Here is a 17,425-nt window from a genome sequence, read left to right on the forward strand (position 1 = left end):
TTCGATTCGTTGGCAGCCGCAGCAGCAGCTCTAAAAGCGACAGTTCCTAAAACGCTTAACACGCAGACCTTATCCGCAGAACCCTCTCCTGCACCACCCACCTTTCACCTCTCTCTCTCTCTCTCTCTCTCTCTCTCTCTCTCTCTCTCGCCATCTCTCTGTCTTACAGCTGCTGCTTACCTATACATTTTTGCGTGCCACGGCAGCAAGCAAAATTTGTTCTTACGCTCTGCAAGATTTAACTTTTTGATTGAGAAAACATCATTAACGCACGTAAAAGACCAACTATTTATGTTCATGTATATGTGTGCCAATGGATGTGTGTGCGTGTGTGTGTTAGTCTAGGTTAAAAGTTTTGGTTTTCCTCGGCGCTAAAAATCAAATAGGGGAAAGTAGCTAATGGAGTGGGAGGACAGCAAGAAACTTTCTAATCACATTTACCGCAATTACTAACAAGGTTTTTTGTTGACTGCGGTGAGTGTTTTGACTCTCGTTCGTTGCTGTGGTCTACGAGGCTTGCCGGGCAGCTTGTGGAATGCGGAATAGGGGAGGGGGCATAGGTTTTTATATTTAAACACTCGTTGTTGTACAAAGTAAATTAAATAATTTAATTAATTATGAAATTTTTGCTTTCAATTAGTGTTTAGGGTTTCTCCTCGGCAAAAGCTGAACAATCAAGCTTGGCATTTAAATTTATTAGCTTTAATTAATAGCAGAGAACCAAAAATTGTTGAAGCTGAAACTTTGTAGTTATTTATAGGCAATTGGAATTTCATTTTAGCTTGAAGGGAATATTTTTAATCAGTTTTTTATTTGGTCAAGTATGCTTGAGTTTTTTATACGTTTTTGTTTGCTTTTATGCTTAAAACCAACCCTGCAGTAGGTTATGAAGAGCTTTTTAATCAAATGCAAATCTATTCAAATGCCGAACCTCGCTTCGTAACAATAACAACAAAATGTTTTAAAATCAAGTAACCGACGGTCTGCACCACCATTAGAGCAGCTAACGAACCGCATTCGAGAGAGATAGGAACCACCCCTATGGTAAATAGTTAATGAAATATAGTGCGTAATCAATTAAACCCTATCGTCAGGCCCAGGCCGCATACAATAGACAGTTTATGCCAGCATTGAATGCCAAACCCAAAACATTTAAATCGAGCTAATTCAACCCTGGCAAATTGATAATGCATTATCAACGCTAGCGAGCGAGCAGATCTTCCTTTCTGGTAGCTAGGGATCGTTCACATGCTCCATCATTTGGTCGGCGCAGCTACCTGAATGCTAAATTATTTATATCGCACTTAAATTGCCAATAAATGGAAACTACTTGGGCGCAGTAGCCGGAAAAGGGGTGAGAAGATGTCGTCGACAGCTGCGCTCGACGCTCGACGCTCAACGCAATTTATGATGCCTTAGAGAGCCAGTGAGGCAGAAAGTCGTTGATCGTGCCGCATGTGCTACCTCTAAGTAGGAGAAACGCCGCCGCTGAGCCTAAGTAAATAACAATTGAGTCTTTGCCAAAAGAGAAGTAAATTGAAGAATTAAATATATACGCACTCAAAGGCAACAATCTTAATCTTTAGACAATTAGGAACCCTGCGCTAATGATAGGGGTGGGCCTGACATTCTAAATCCCTAAAAAAATATAAAAATCTACTATCTGACATTTTTTATTGGTATTTTTGGGCATTGGCTGGCTGGTTGCTGCCAAGCTGCGTTTGGGATTATGGCCAAATCGAAAAGTTTGCACAACATTTTTAACTGCCAGCTGTGTCGCCTCAGCAACCTGCCTCTGTTCATTTGTGGCTGCATCTCTGCTGCTGGCCACGCTCAACAATATTTCAAGCGCCAAACTTTTCTTGTGGGTTGTGCTATTCTTATGCCCATGCAATGTGAAAAAAGAAAACTTTACTACAAAATGCAAGCAAGCTGCAACGAATATTTAGCCAGGAAAAAGCAACAAACACCAACCAGTTCGAGTCGAGGCTGCATAGATTTTGTATGTGGCTTGCTGGGAAAACTACAAAATAAGTATCAATTTGAAGAGCTATAAAAAAGTGAACTAATTCAATTAAGGTCAGTTGTGTTTAATAAGATTTAAATTATGATTTATACGTTTTCTATGAATTGTTTATAAATATCAAGCACTATCAGTATTATGACATAAAAGAGTATATATTTTATTATTATACCAGTTATTAACAAATTAAAAATTTTTTTTCTTTAATTACTTTCATGAGGTTTGCTGGCTTTAGGCCATTTGCGATTCGGTTTGTTTTTTTGATTGCCCTGGCGTAGTGTTCAAATATATTTCCAACACACATTTGCTCACTCGCTGACAAACATTCACACACAAAACTCATACACACTTAAGCACACATTTATTCATTCACAATTTCGTCTGCTGAGCACTCACTCACACACACACACATACACAGAGAGAGAAATACGAGGAGGAAAAAAGAATTTGTTCGCTTCGTTTTCTGCTTGAATTACAAATTGCAACATCAAAAGTTTGACGTTCTTCGTTCTGTTGTGGCGGCTGCCCGCTTTTGCAGCCACTTGCTGTCTGCTCTACAAGCTCTAGCAGTAAGTAAGTCTCTCTCTCTCTCACTCTCTCTCTCTCTCTCTCTCTCTCTGTCTATGTGTGTGTTTGTGTTGCTGTTGTTAACAATGCTTTTGGTTTTGGATGGGCTCCTTCTAGCTGCTGCTGCTGCTGTTTCTTGCCATTGCTGTTGCTGTTGCTTCTGGTGTTGGTGTTGGTAGCTGTTGCTTTTACTACTACTGTTGCCGAAAGGAAAGCAATTTTCCAGCAATATGTTCTACGTATTAGAATTTTGTTTACACTCCAAATGGAAAACATGTTGTGCATTGCAACTTGTAGATGAGAGAGAGAGAGAGAGTTCGTGTGTCTCTAGACGTGAACGTCGCTCATTTGTTTACTTTAAAATCGAGTTGTCAAACTGCCTGCTCGGTAGATTTTTGGCATTTTGGCAGTTTTAAATGCATTGTAGCCATGCCAGTAAAGACTCAGAAATGTAGCATGCAACCTACTGCGCTGTCCCATTGGCGCGTATGCTAATTACTTTCGACAGCAGCTGTTGTAATAACTCAGCCATAAACTGCTCAATGTATACACTAAAAATTATGCATAATTATTTCAAAGCATTTTCATTAATTAGCTGCTGCTGCTGCTGCTGTTCGTGGCGCTGTTGCTGCAGCGCATCCTTTAAATTAGGTCGCTAGGTGGCGCCACCGCACAGATTTCGACAATTTAACACCTTCATTATTAATTGAAGATGGACTTAACTACCGCCCCTTGCAGCTGCTTTTATTATAGCGCACAATTTACGCCAAGTTAAACAGAATAAAAATTTTGTGCGCTTTGGCAAAACTTTGCGCTGAAAGCTTCGCCCACACAAACTTTTAGAATATTAATGATGATTTGCTGCCGCGGGAACAAGAGCCAAGAGTCAAGTCGGATTTAAAAAAAAAAACACTTAAATAAGTTCGGGTACATTAACTGTATTATGAGTAAATCTAGTAGTCTAAATTGTTTGTTTATTTTATCCTACCACAAATATGTATATTAGCTAATAATTATTCTGTGTATTGAATACTAGTTGTCTCTATTGTTTAGACTTGTTGTTGCTGCTGCTGCAGCACATGCAACTTAAATTGTTGGAGAATTGTTGTGCCCAGTGGCTTATTAATGCATTTGAAAGCATTCTCATTGGCTTTTGGCTCTCATATTAGAGTTCAGCCGGGCATAAGATTGCCTGAGATTTATGCTGTAAACACAGGCGAGTACAAAAGTTCTACTTAATTGCCATAAAGGTCAGGCAGTGGCAGTTATTTGAATGCTTACAATTGAGCTCAACATGTTGCTAGGGGTTGCTTGCTTGGTTGCTTGAGGTGTATAGGTAATTGATTGGGTGGCTCTTAAAATGATGAATGCTTCATTTGTTGCTCAGTTGCTCGTTAGCAGCTGGACAAATGCTAAATTATAAGTTGCAACGAGCTACAAACTGTTGAGGCATTAATTGCTGGCTCATTGCTGCTTATGCTAAGTAGCTCAAGTTGTAGCTTTAATTTGATTCTGTAGCAATTTATGCAATTCTGTACAAGCAAATCCAGATTTGGGTTGAACACGTTTTGTGGCGGGTGAGAAGAAAATAAACTTATCTTATATATTTTATATTAGAAAGCTTCTAGAGGCATACAAGCTGATTGAATTCGTTAATAGTTGACAAAATGACACACCTCTCTGAAACTAAAACTGACTAACACATTGGCCTTTGGACTATCTAAATGACAGCCATTGGATATCGTGTCAAAAAAATGCCAGTCGTGTGTTGATTCTTTGGTAATCTCTGTGGATGAAATGGATTTTAGCAGTTGATGTTGCCAAAGTTATTAAAGTTGTGGACTTAGTTAAAGACGCACACGAATTGTTTTCTAAAATAATGCATAGCAGCCATTATGGACTGTGGCTTTAGTACCCCATATAAGAACGTGGCTCAAACTATGCTGCTAAGCACAAGCTCTCTGGGCTGCATCTTATGAGATGAGATGGCACAAAAAAAAAATTGTTATCAAGTTTATTTTTAATTTATTTTTTTTTAAATTAATTTTCTAAAAATAATTAAATAAAAATATAATTTTAGGTATTTATAAGTGACCCTTTAAATTAAATATATGGCACCAAGCAAGGGTAATTATAAAATTAGAGGTTTTCAATGCAGTAACAAAGATCGTACACAATTTAATCGACGAATAAGATTAAGATTCAGATTAAGACAAGAACGCATTAAAGCTGGGTTCATCCAACATTTTCATACACTTTTTCCACCACATAATAGCTTAACGCGTTGTCTTTACACTTTTTTTATCTGCTCAGCATCCGTCTCGCTGTTACATTTTTTGGCCACCTTTATGATACCGTTTTCCATTTTTATAAGAACGTCAGAATATATAATTTGTTCAATCCACACCCGAGCCATATAATTTTATCATAAATTGCACATCAAGATAGTCCATCTTTTATCAATGACACAATCGAGTATGATGATTATCTACAGGGTCTCATACTGTCGATTGTTTATAGCTGTACTTTCCGTTCTGTTAAATTTGTAGCTTGATTTTTCAGCATTGCCTGATTATCTTATTAGAAATTTATTTTTGTCAGTGTTTTGCGCTTATGTGCTAGTAAAATACTTGAAGCTTTGATTTGTGCGATTGCCTGCGCTGCATACAGATTGGCAATGAATAAATTGATTTTAGTTGAACATTTAAATTGAAATTTATTATTTGTAGTGTCGTTTCTGCTTCAATAACTATTTGTGTGCATACATTTAGCATTTAACTGCAGTTGCTGCTGCTCAACAATTAGAATATAGCAGAGACATCTGAAAGTGCTTAGTTGGGTTGTCAAGACAGTTGCCATTTGCCTGCATCCTGTCGCAATACATCGCAATTCTGAGTTGTTGAGAGTGCTGAACACACACACACACTCACACACATGACAATGCATGCTGTCTGGAGTGCTGTTGTGTGCGTTAACGTCTGAGAAGTGTGTCTGTGATTGCTATTGAGTTTTGAATTGACAGCGGATGTATTGGTGGCACGGTCACAGTCACAGTCACAGTCACACTCGCTGCAGCAGTGAAATCAAATTTCCAGCGCGCACTTTGCGAAATCAAATACAGCAGCAGTGGCGGGCATGAGGCAAAGTATGAAGTATTTGCCAAAATACAGTAAGGAAACTTACTATATAAAAGAAACGTCGAAAATTTTGCAGAACCGGGGAACAATGCACGACGCGAACGTTGCCAGCTGATGAATTTTCTTGAGCATTGTAAAGAGCGAAACCGACAGAGAGAGCGAGAGAGAGAGAAAAGCTAAGAAATATAAGAAAAATTTTCGATTTCGGGGCAAGCCAAGTGGCACATGATTGAAGTGAAACGCCTGTCGCTGTGTCCTTGCTACGTCGCACTGTTGTCTGGCCTTTGGCGCTGATGCTGGCCAAAGGCAACTTACATGTTTGCTAACAAACAAATGCACACATCAGCAGCAGCAGTAGTCGCGCCAGGAGACACACACACACACACATATATATATTTATACATATATGTTATATATATGTATATACAGAAGCAAGCGCACACACATGCATACGCATTCAATATGAGAGCAAATAACGTTGGAAAGCAAAGCAAATAGAAAAATTTGCTGCAGCTTGTAAGGACGCAGGACGCAGGACGACGACGACAACGACGAACGCAAGACGATGTTTGACATATTTGCTTTGACAGTTCCAAGTGCACATTTTAGCCCAGTCTCACTCTCTCACTCTGGGTCTCCGTCTCAGTCTCAGCCAAGCTGCTTTCCGTGCCTTCCTCTCTGCCTGGTGTTTGCCATTTTCTGTGCGCTTTTTCTGCATTGCAAATGCTTCTTCATGCTGCTGTATATGCTGGCTGATATGAAAATGGGCACTTAAATGGCCAGAGGGTCGTTGTCTACTGTCTGTCAACTCTCTCTGATGTCTGCCTGCCGCCTGCCTGCCTGCCTGCATTTGCGTCTAATAAATATTAATGCAAATTAATCCAATTAAAGTGGCGTCGAAATTGTAAAAGACCCTATGATATATATATGGTATATATGCGGTGTCCCCACTTCCAAGTAACCCATATGTATGCTCAAGCATATTCCGCATTGGATTGCATTTGTTTTTTGGTGGTTGCTTGCTTGCTAATTTGGCAGATGTTACGGGGTGGTGCGCGCTTTGTTGTTTTTCTGGCAACGACCAACACCAACAACAAACAGCAAGCAGATAGACGCAATCACATCCCTTGGGATTGTCTTAATCAAATTTATGAAACGCTAATGAGCCAAGTCACTGGGCATGGGCACTAACAATTGCAGCCTGTGAAAGGTCCTTGCCAGATTATAGACACATAATACCCCAAACAGAGGCTTAGCTTAACAGCAAATAGCCAAAAGCGAGTCTTAGGCGCAAACATGTCAAAACAACACAAAGAATTTCTTTACGTAATATTTAAATAAAGCGTCAAAGGATTTTGCAGGCAGACATCTTAATTCCTTTTGCAGCATAATCTTAGCAGTTGCGTAAATAAAATAAAGCAATTTTAATGCCAACGGCATTTTAGAAACAAATAATAAAAGTAAATGGAACTATGTGTTAGTCAAGTGTGCATATAAACTCAATTCAATATTGCAATACAATCGATATTGATAGCTAAGTCCATTGATACTATCGATTGCTCAATGAAAATTCAACTTTGAACAATTAAATAGAAAACTTTGCGTACATTTTTTATGGGTCATGTTCAAACAAAGCCACTATAACTTGCTAAAATCCATTTGCTACAAATACTTAACACACACTGCACTTTAGCATAACTTCTTCGACTGTGTTGCCAACTACGACAAGAATTGCGTATCCGTTTCCTGCAGCAACTGACAAACTTTTCTGCGTTGTCTAGCTGGGAGTCTACTATGCATGTATGTATGCGAATTTAACTCGTTAACAAACCATAAAGAGAAATTTATGTGCGCTACGTGTATGTGTATGTGTATGTGTATGTTTGTGGCTGTGTCTGTGTCTGTGTAATCCGAACTTAAAACCCAAACGCTTCCGATTTCAAGCCCGTATCCGAAACGCAGCGACCTGCAATCAAAAAGCTCAAACTGTGCACTTGGCCCTCTTTATTTAGAAGTTATCATTAAACTTGGCGCTGTGCATTTTTGACTTTGAAGTTGTATCGCCTGTTTGCGGCTGCTGTTAAGGGGAGTGCGCTCTTTAGAGCGTGCTATCCAATGCCATGGAAAACGAAAGGATAAGCCAGACAGCGACTGGCAGTGTGACAGACTGACAGACTGGTGCATAGGGTGGAGAGTGATAGAGCATGGCAGCCATTGTACTTTGCGCTTTTGACTGCATTTGACGCTTTGACTACGTCATTGCACGTCTACAATAAGCAGCAGCAGCAGCAGCAGAAGCGGCAGCGGCAGCGGCAGCCGCAGTAGGTGGCAAGGACACGCGCTTCATGTTGTATCCACACATATATGACTATAACTGATATTTTACGTGCCTTAGCCAAAACGCACATGAGCACTAGTCTGTATGTGTGTGTGAGTGTGTAATGATTTGGTATATGTTTTATGTCCTTGGGTAACATAAATTGAATTTCACAAAATTGTTGAAGCATAAAACCTGCTTCAAGTGAATTTTAGCCTGCTCATTGTCGTATAAAATAATGTTCTTTTCTGTCTGTCATTCCTCTTTGACTCTGACTCAAGCTCAGACTCAGACTCATACTCGCACTCATACTCACCCTCATACTCAAGATCAAGCTCAGGCTCATGTCAGCTATTGAACAATTTACTCGACCACAGCGCCAACAACATTTGCCAAGTCATAGAACATGCAACGCCAACGCCAGCGCCAACAACAAGCTAATTTACAAGGCGTTTTGTGTTTAGGCCATTGAGCTAACCAACAAAAAAAACAAAATACATCGGCGTCTAAGTCATGTGGGACGCGCCGAGCGCCCACTAGGCCTGGCCTGTTGTCTCTCTTGCGTTGTTGTTGTTGTATGGCGCATCCGACATTCGCCCAGGCAATCGCCGCTTCCGCATCAATGCGTCTATTTGATACGTTCGAAGGCAACGCGTTGCATACAAAATGATATTGCAAAAACGTCGCTCTCTCTCTCTCTCTCTCCTTTCGTTACTCTTGGCAAACATTTGCTGACAACATAAAAACGAATTTTCTATTTTTATTTAATTTTTTTGTCAAGTCATTTTGTGAAAATTGTGTGTGTGTTTCGGCTTTTCGTTTTGTCTGCGGCAATTAACTATGGAAGACAGCAACAGGAAACTAATTGTGAGAGGCACAGAGAAAGCGCAAGGAAGTGTGTGTAGGCACAGCAATAATAAATTTTCCATGCAACATTAATCTCTTTTCGTTCGGACACAAATGATTTAAAATCATTAAACTTTTAAGCAAAAGCAAACAGTGGAATTGTTGTTTACCGATAAGAGTCAACTATTGTTCAGCGAATACTTGTAAAGAGATAAATGTGATTGATTTCAGAAAAGCTTTTAAATTGTATATAACTAAGGAATCTTTTCAAGTTATTTACGTATATACTAATTCTGGCATTTGACGCTTTAATTTATATTTTAAAAACTAATAATTGTTGCAGCTGTGTTTTTATTGTAACAACTCAATAATCTGAGCTTTAATGTTTAGTTTCAAATCGTATAATAGGGTATATCGATTCTTATGCAACAAATGGTTGAGCAAAACCGTATTGCACGATAAATTCTAATAATATTTCCGATCTAAGTAATGGCTCTAAAATGGGTTATATAATTTTATTTATTTGTAGTAATATTTTAGTGCAACAAGAATTATAAAATAATGTTTTAAGCATTTAATTACTATTTTACTATTAATAATAATTATATTAATACATTTTGAAATTACCTTTATTGTTTTTTAAGTGCAAATTTCTGTTTTTACTTCTGATTTTAAAACTCTGGTTATTCAAGCAGCAATTAAAGTTCTATAGCAAGAATTTTTTGTATTTAAGAGTTACTATACCATTTCTGCAAAGATAAATGGACTCACCCTAATATTCACACATCTCTGTACATATAAAAATCAATGCACTTTTAAGGCGAGTTTACGCGCATTACTCATACGCTACGTTGCTTCAACTGAATATAAAAAAACCATTGCAGTGATTTAATTTGCGCTGTTACACTTTGGAACACAATTTTCTAAGTTTGAGCACAGCAACAATTCCTTGGGCTAAGTCGGACCAAGGACACAGGGTACAGGATAAGGCGAAGGCGAAGTCGTTAACCAGCTTCAGACACGCCCCCAAAACGCACGTGGCAGCGTTGCAAGTTGTTGTTGTTGTTGTTGTTGCTGTTGTTGTTGGGGAGCATGATTTTAACGACGGGAAGTTGCTTCATCATGACGTCAACTACACTCGAAGAAACCAGCGCACTGCCTGCTGACTTGAATGTGCTTTGTGTTCTGGAGTGTTGAAAGTTGTTTGGTGGGTGGTAACATGAATGTGTGTGTGTGTGTGTGTGTGTGTGTGTGTGTGACACTGCCAATGTTATGAGAAGTGCATCTAATTGACACTTGAGTGCTGCTTGGCAAGTGGCTCAGGCAGTCATTGCGAACCCTTGCTTGGCATAGCCTCAAATTGTAATTGCCATTGGCCATTAAACGTTTCCGGTTTGAGCCCAAGCAGACACTTGCAGCACACTTCAACTTTTATGGGCCACAATTTACGTGCGCCACTCGTGGCAGCCAGGCAGCCAGGCAGGCAGCAAAACAAAATGGCCATAAGCAGATGCCAGCCCACACACATCGACAGACCCAAAACCCCAAGACGAACATCTTGGCTCAACTCATAACTCATCAAATGACCAACGGTTGTCAAGGCTTTCGTTTAAGCGCAGGCAAGCAGAAAAGGGGCAACAAATGAGGTGAATAATTTCATAAGCAAATGAGCAGATTACAAACCGAAAATGGCAGAACATATTCGAGCAGCAGTTGACCCCCACAACCCCCAGCGCACTAACCTGACCCCAAAAAGAAGAAACACAACGCAGTGTTGAGCGTTGAGTGTGGTTTGTTGTTTGCGCTTGTCAAACCAATAAATGTAAAATTTTCCTTAAGTACATATGAAAAGGGATCATAAAATAAACCTATAAATACTCTGCTCCTGCCACCCACTACTCAACCTGCCTCTCTCTCTCTCTCTCTCTGCTTATCATTGGCATAAAAAGCCGTCATCAAACGCATTGAGTTTTTATTGTGCAGTTCTCAATGCTTCACTTCTAATATATAATAGAAGCGACATAAAATAAATAAATAAATATATGCAAATGTATGTGTCTATGTGTGCGTGTTCTGTTTTATTGTTTGCATTGATGTTGCACGCGCTTCACTTATTTTCTATCTGTATTTGTGTGAGTCTGCGTGTGTTTGCGTTGGCACAACAATTGAAACTGCATATTAAGTAGGCATCAAGCAAGGCCATTGCTGGCATAAGCGCCGAACTTGTCTACATGCCCAACACAGTGGCAACAATTGCCCTGAACTTGAACGCCAGGCAATGCCTGCCGACAGATAACCCTTAAATAATGCATTGATTATCATCACTTTGCTGCCTTTGTTTACATATAGAAAAGATTATTTTTTATAGTTACTCGTAATGCTGGTTAATGTGCGGGAATTTATGGCATGTATGCATTTTAATGTTTTTATTCAATTTCTTATGTTTCATAGTCGCACATTGTATGACGCCTAATTGAATTTCATGCTGCACACCATTTAACAAGAAATCACAGAAGAATACTAAGAAAGGCTTAAAAGAATTTATGTGAATCATATACAACAAGTAGCAAATTGTTTGTGATAAAAATATATATACATATATGAGATTATTAACATTTATATACGATTTGCGTTAACTGTAAAATGTGGGAATGGCTTGTAGTAACAGAAAGTAGAATGTTAACTTAACAGAAATGCTATGCTAATTTATAATTATAGCATAATATAGGACGTATAAGTATATATTCAAGAAAAAAAAATATTTTCGAGGCTTGTGATGAATCGGATTCTAAGAGAGCGTATATTTAAAAAAGAAGCATATCTAGAAAAGAGGACAAGAAATCCAAAAATACGCTCAAAAACATGTGGATTATAAAGAAGAAGCAGGGTGCTCCCATGATTTGTTATTCAAGTGAGTAGACGAGATAGCTGAGATCATACGCTATAACGTCTGTTCTTTTTATCTAAATTGTACTGCTTTCGAGTTGGGCAAGTTTGAAATTAATACCTTTTCAAATAAATGCTATCGCGTATATTCGTTTTAACAAAAGATCATGGGACACCCAGTATATGGTACAAATTTAGGTAAAATTTTATTGCAATTGAACTAATTGTTTTGAAAATACAGAATACTTCTACATATTCTAATATTAATGACAAGTTATTATTGTAAATACGTCTTACATAATTTTTAAGTTAGTTTTTTATGCATTGTATAGTTTTCTATACATTTGTTGCACCTATTAGCTGATTTCGTTGCCCATACCGTAGGATAGCTCTTCGACTGCGCATTTCAAATGTATTTCTAATTTAAATTGTGTGCTTTAATCGGCAGGCGCGCGTGTGTGCTTGTGTGGATTGCCTGTCAAATGGCAGTTAAACTGTTGTTGCAACCCCCCGCCTTGTGGAGTAGACACGTGTCTGCATAATGCTTATTTATATAAAAATGTATATACGCAATATGTAGGCGCTGCCCACTTAGCATTCATTTGGTCAACGGCAAGCGAGCGACAACAAAAACAAAAAAAGCAGCAACCACCAGCTCTTGAAGCTCTCAGTGCTCTAAGCAATTCACACAGAGCCTTGTCTTATTGCCTGGTCAAGCGACGCTTTTTAAGTAGCCGCCAATGCGTTAAATTGTGCTTTGGTATTATCAGCAAAGCCAACATGGACTGGGTCAGGGCTATTGTTGCTTGTTTTTCTTCCTTTTTTGTTGTTGCTCCATATGACACAGCGGCGGGGGCGGGGGTAAGGCCATTAAAGGCGTTGAAAGCGACAACACCTGCGGTCGATTGGGTACTGCTGGATCTCTCACTTTCATTATCCTGACTGCCTTATTTGTTAGGTGTGCGGCATATTTTTGTCGCTTGCGTGCGCTGTATGTGTGTGTGTGTGTGAGTGTGTGTGTATGTGTAGGTGCAATTTATTTTAATGCCGCACGCTTTGGGCGTCGCTTTTAATGGCAAACGCGTTGAGCTAATTTCATGGCATTTTTATGCCCCGCCCCCAGTGCCAAGCCCTTTGTAACTTACACACACACACACACACACACATACACACATAAATATTTGTTGGCTGCGTCCCAGCTGTGCGATCATTTTTTGGACGATATTGCGCGGTAATTAGATTATAAAATATGCAATAAAATATTCATGCATACAAGTGTGTCTCCCACTCTCCTCCTCTCTCTCTCCCTCTCTATCTGTGTGTGTGTGCGTTTGTCATGCATTGTTGTTTTTTATGACCGTAAAACATATGTAGCCCACACGTTGACTAACGCCGCCAAGCACATTAATGTTGCATGCCGCTTACATTTTATGCTCTTTTCGGACTATGCGCACTTTTATGCGCCACATGCTTTGGTCAATTTCGTGCCAACGAGAGCGTTTAAAAGCCATGAAAAGCCAACCCACTCCCACTCCCCAGCTCCCCACCCGCTCTATGGTGCATTCAACAATTTACAAATTAAGCAAATCAAAGGCAGCTAACGCAAATGAGAGCTAGAAACTCTGTCGGGGTTCATGGCTTGCCAATTTCCGAAAGGTGGGCGAGATGTAGCGCAAAAAGGGCAAAGTGTAACGGAGTTAGCGCTAAAAGCGTCGCAAATGAATAAATAATCAGCTAGCAGCTTTTCCAGTTGCTGTTGTTGCTACTCTTTGGTTTTACAGGGTATGCACAGTAATCTGGTATAATCCTTATAACAAACGACAGTTTCAACAGAATCTGAGTTTTATTGTTTTGAGCGATTATATAGGTTCAAATTCATTTATTTAATGTTACTATGGACAGTCGACAAATTGAAATATAGTAAAATATATGAATGTTTGCTTATAAAGCATAAAATAATACATAAGAAAAAAATAAATTATTATGTAGAAATTTTTTGTTAAAATTTTTTGGTTTTTTCTGAATTTTCTTAACTGGTAGTAGTGAGAAAGATTAAGACACAAAAATAAATAATTTGAGCTATTTGGTTATGAGAATGAGATGCAACGTACGATTTTCATAGCGGCAGTTAGCTCTATTTGAATTTTGTACAAATATTCAAATAAACTAAAGCCAAACAAATTATTTGATTATATAAGGGAACTATAATAATTTTTGTAAATTATACACATTGAAATATAATCGCTTTCACCATTTATGAATGATCAGTCGTGGTCGAGCATCCTGCTTTGTAGTGAATAAACAATCAAGTATTTAATTTAGTGTGGATTAAGGGGTATATTTAACGTTAGTACTTGCCCATGAGTGCAAGCACTAGTACATATAATAACAATACTGTCTGTACTTTATAGCTTCTTCAACGCTTTGATGTTTGACAGTCACGTTCCTTTGTGTCTACTACGCTCCCTCGCTCTCTCCAACAGTCTGCAACTGTTACTTGTCGTCTAAGCCTGGGATGCCTTATAATATGGTTATATTCATAAAATATGAACTCGCCTTGACTTGATGCTGGTGACAACTGTCAGCCAGTTGCCGGGCTTGACTGGCCTGCTGCTAACGGACTGGCTTTGTAGCCAGCCCAGCATTTTGGGATTGTGCATAGTTTGTGGACGCGACAAACAACCAAAAATGCTGGTTAGAGCCATCTCACTCCTACCCTATGGCCACATAAGTGTATGTGTGTGTATGGTGTGGGTGTGTGGCAAATTATATTTGTACATTAAGTTTTCGCAGTTTTCGCAGAGCAGCCAAAGGCGAAGCAAACGCTCCACGCCAGTTGACTTTACTTGCTTTTATTTTCACAAACAAGACACACACACACACGCGCATACGCATACACACAAAGAGAGTGTTACACGAACATGCTTGTGTTGTATGGCGTATGCCACAAAAATTCCTAAGAGCTCATTAATTATTGAGATACTATAAACAAGCTGAAGCTGAGGCTGAAGCTCTCAACCGCCATGGCAAACGAAGTCAAGCTCGTTTGCGGTTGCCTACAGCCCAGACACATTTACTTTGCTACGTGTGCTCTACCAATACGGCTGCTTGTTTAACACTTGCCTACAAAAGTGAATAGTTTTTCGCCCAACTAAAGACGACTGCAACTAGCGCAAGCTATTTAGGGCTTAATAAATAATTTTTTTAAAGCCCATTTCTATTGCAATTACTTAAAGTTTACTTCTTGGCGAGAGTAGTCATCCAACATTTATATTGTTGCCTAGTTATTATCATTTCTATGCCTATATACGCGGGCTGTTTAGCCGCACTTGCCTTCATTTCTTGCCTGTCGCTACTTTTACTTCCACACACAACACACGCGTCGCTTGCTTTATTCATAATTTATGCCACAAGCACATTGGGTCGCTCATACGCCGCACCGGAAATGCCACCATATTGCTGTATGTGTGTGTGTGTGTGAAGGTATTCCTTTGGGCATCGAGTGGAGCTGGTGCTGTCGAGACAGTTGAGGCACTGTAGCTGGTGCTGTAACTGGAGTTGGGGCTGATGGTGGTTGTTGTTGTTGCTGTTGGGTTGGTGGATTGGTGGGCTGGTGGGGGACGCGTGACAATAAGAGGCCACGACTGACACTTGAACTGCGCTCTTATTGTCATTTATTGTTGCTGTTGGTAAACCCAACCCCAATTTGCACGTTCTTTGCCATAAATGCAACCCGCTGCGCTTGGGGTCCCTTAATGGTGAATTGAACAAAAAATATTCATACTTAAATATATTCTGTCGCCCACGGTGCTAAATTGCACACACACACACACATATGCGATGAGGGTGTGTTTAAGGGCAGGGTGGAGCGGTCTACTAACTATAATATTTGACCTGTGCACTGCAATTAATGTCAGACAATAGAGGCAGCACTCAAATTAGAGCAACTTCGGAACTGAAGTGTATAATTGTTATTGAAATGACCCCGCTTTACAGGGTTGAGATTATGATTACTCTAGCATGTGTGGGTGTGTTTGATAATAAAAGCTTTATGTTCTATATTCCAATGTGTCACAGCTTTAAGCTCTTAAGCCCGTGATGGAAAATAATGATTATAGTCCGTTTATAAATTATAGAAAATATCTAAAAGCTTAGACTGAGTAATTGTTCACGGGACTGAGTAACTGTATGATGCGTGAGATTATGCTCAGGTAATATGCTTCAAAAAATGAGTGGCCACGAAATAATACTTAATATACCAAAGATATTTATTAAAATATGTATTAATCAATAATTAATATATTATTTGATCGTGTATGTAAATCTGTTTCTTCTATTTATGTACCTTAAGTTCTCCATTCAATTTCTGTATGGGTTTTGTAACTTTTCTTTTGCTAACACAATACACGAAATTACGCTTTGAAGATTTTTCTAGCTGTTCAATAGTTTTGCTATATTTTCATTCCCCAAAAAGCAATACAATCTAGTTGTACTCCAACACACAGAGTTCAATTTTCATTTGCCAGATTTTGATCCATTTTTTGTTTTTGGTCCTGCCGTTTGTTAGCTTTTCGTTTTCATTTTGGTTTTAAAGTGCTTGCTTTTGGGCCTTGCCGTCAAAATCGCCAATCGATTTCGTTTTCGTTTCTTTTGAGCTTTTATAGCTGACGTTTGGACTTCCCAAAGCCCATTTCACTTTGCACTCACCCGGCCCTTACCTTATCGGCTGAGCTCTCCCTCTTGCTCTCTTTCGCTCTATCTCCCTTGGTGTAATTTCGCTTCAAACACTTTTGGGCATGTGATTTGCTTCTCTCACTCCCAGCTGTATATTCGTGATTTGTATGCCTGTCCAGCTGCCACCTTCAGAGAGACACAGCGTGCACCCCTCAAGCCCTCCTCTCCCTTGGCCAGGCAACTGCAATTTTTGTAGGTCAATCGTTCAGTTTTTTCTGGTTTTTTTCTTTTTGTCAGTTTCTGCACACACACGCGCGCGCTCGAAATGTGATTGTGACAGTGGGCGTGCCACTTACCACGCCTACCACAATTGTCATGCCAAATGCACACACACACACACACACACATATTCAAACACGGCCCTACCCCTGCTTAGCTGCAACGCATGCAAACGTCTCCAACAATAAATTCAACAAAACTAAAAAACTTTGCTCGTCCAGTGCGTTTCAACGAGGAGCAAGGACACTGCTGGGGAGCTTGGGGTACAAGTTCGAATCGTTATGGCGGCAGTCAGTGCATATTTGATTTTATCTGTTAACTCTTTTAGCCACAAATCTACACAACTACCAAAATGCGTGCAGACCTCGTTGCTGTTGGTTTTTCCTGTTGTTGTTGTTTACCCGCTGCAACTGACAGCAGGCAAGCCGCCACCCGCCGCCTGCTCATCATGCTTGCTAGCAAATCGAGGCGTAGGCTCTGCAGTATCCAGCCTGGCCCAATATCGTGCATTGCTAACATAAATGCATTTGCCAGGGAATCGCTGCACTATCTACATTCCCATCATTTCCCAAGCTGACACTGCCTACTGCTGCGCTTGTTGTTGTTGGCAGTTTTGGCTGCCCAATTTGTTTTATGGCACACACACACACACACACACGCTCACACAGAGACACACACACATACATATACGCACTA

Source organism: Drosophila busckii, chromosome 3L (assembly GCF_011750605.1).
Source record: "Drosophila busckii strain San Diego stock center, stock number 13000-0081.31 chromosome 3L, ASM1175060v1, whole genome shotgun sequence".
Classification (NCBI taxonomy): Eukaryota; Metazoa; Arthropoda; class Insecta; order Diptera; family Drosophilidae; genus Drosophila; species Drosophila busckii.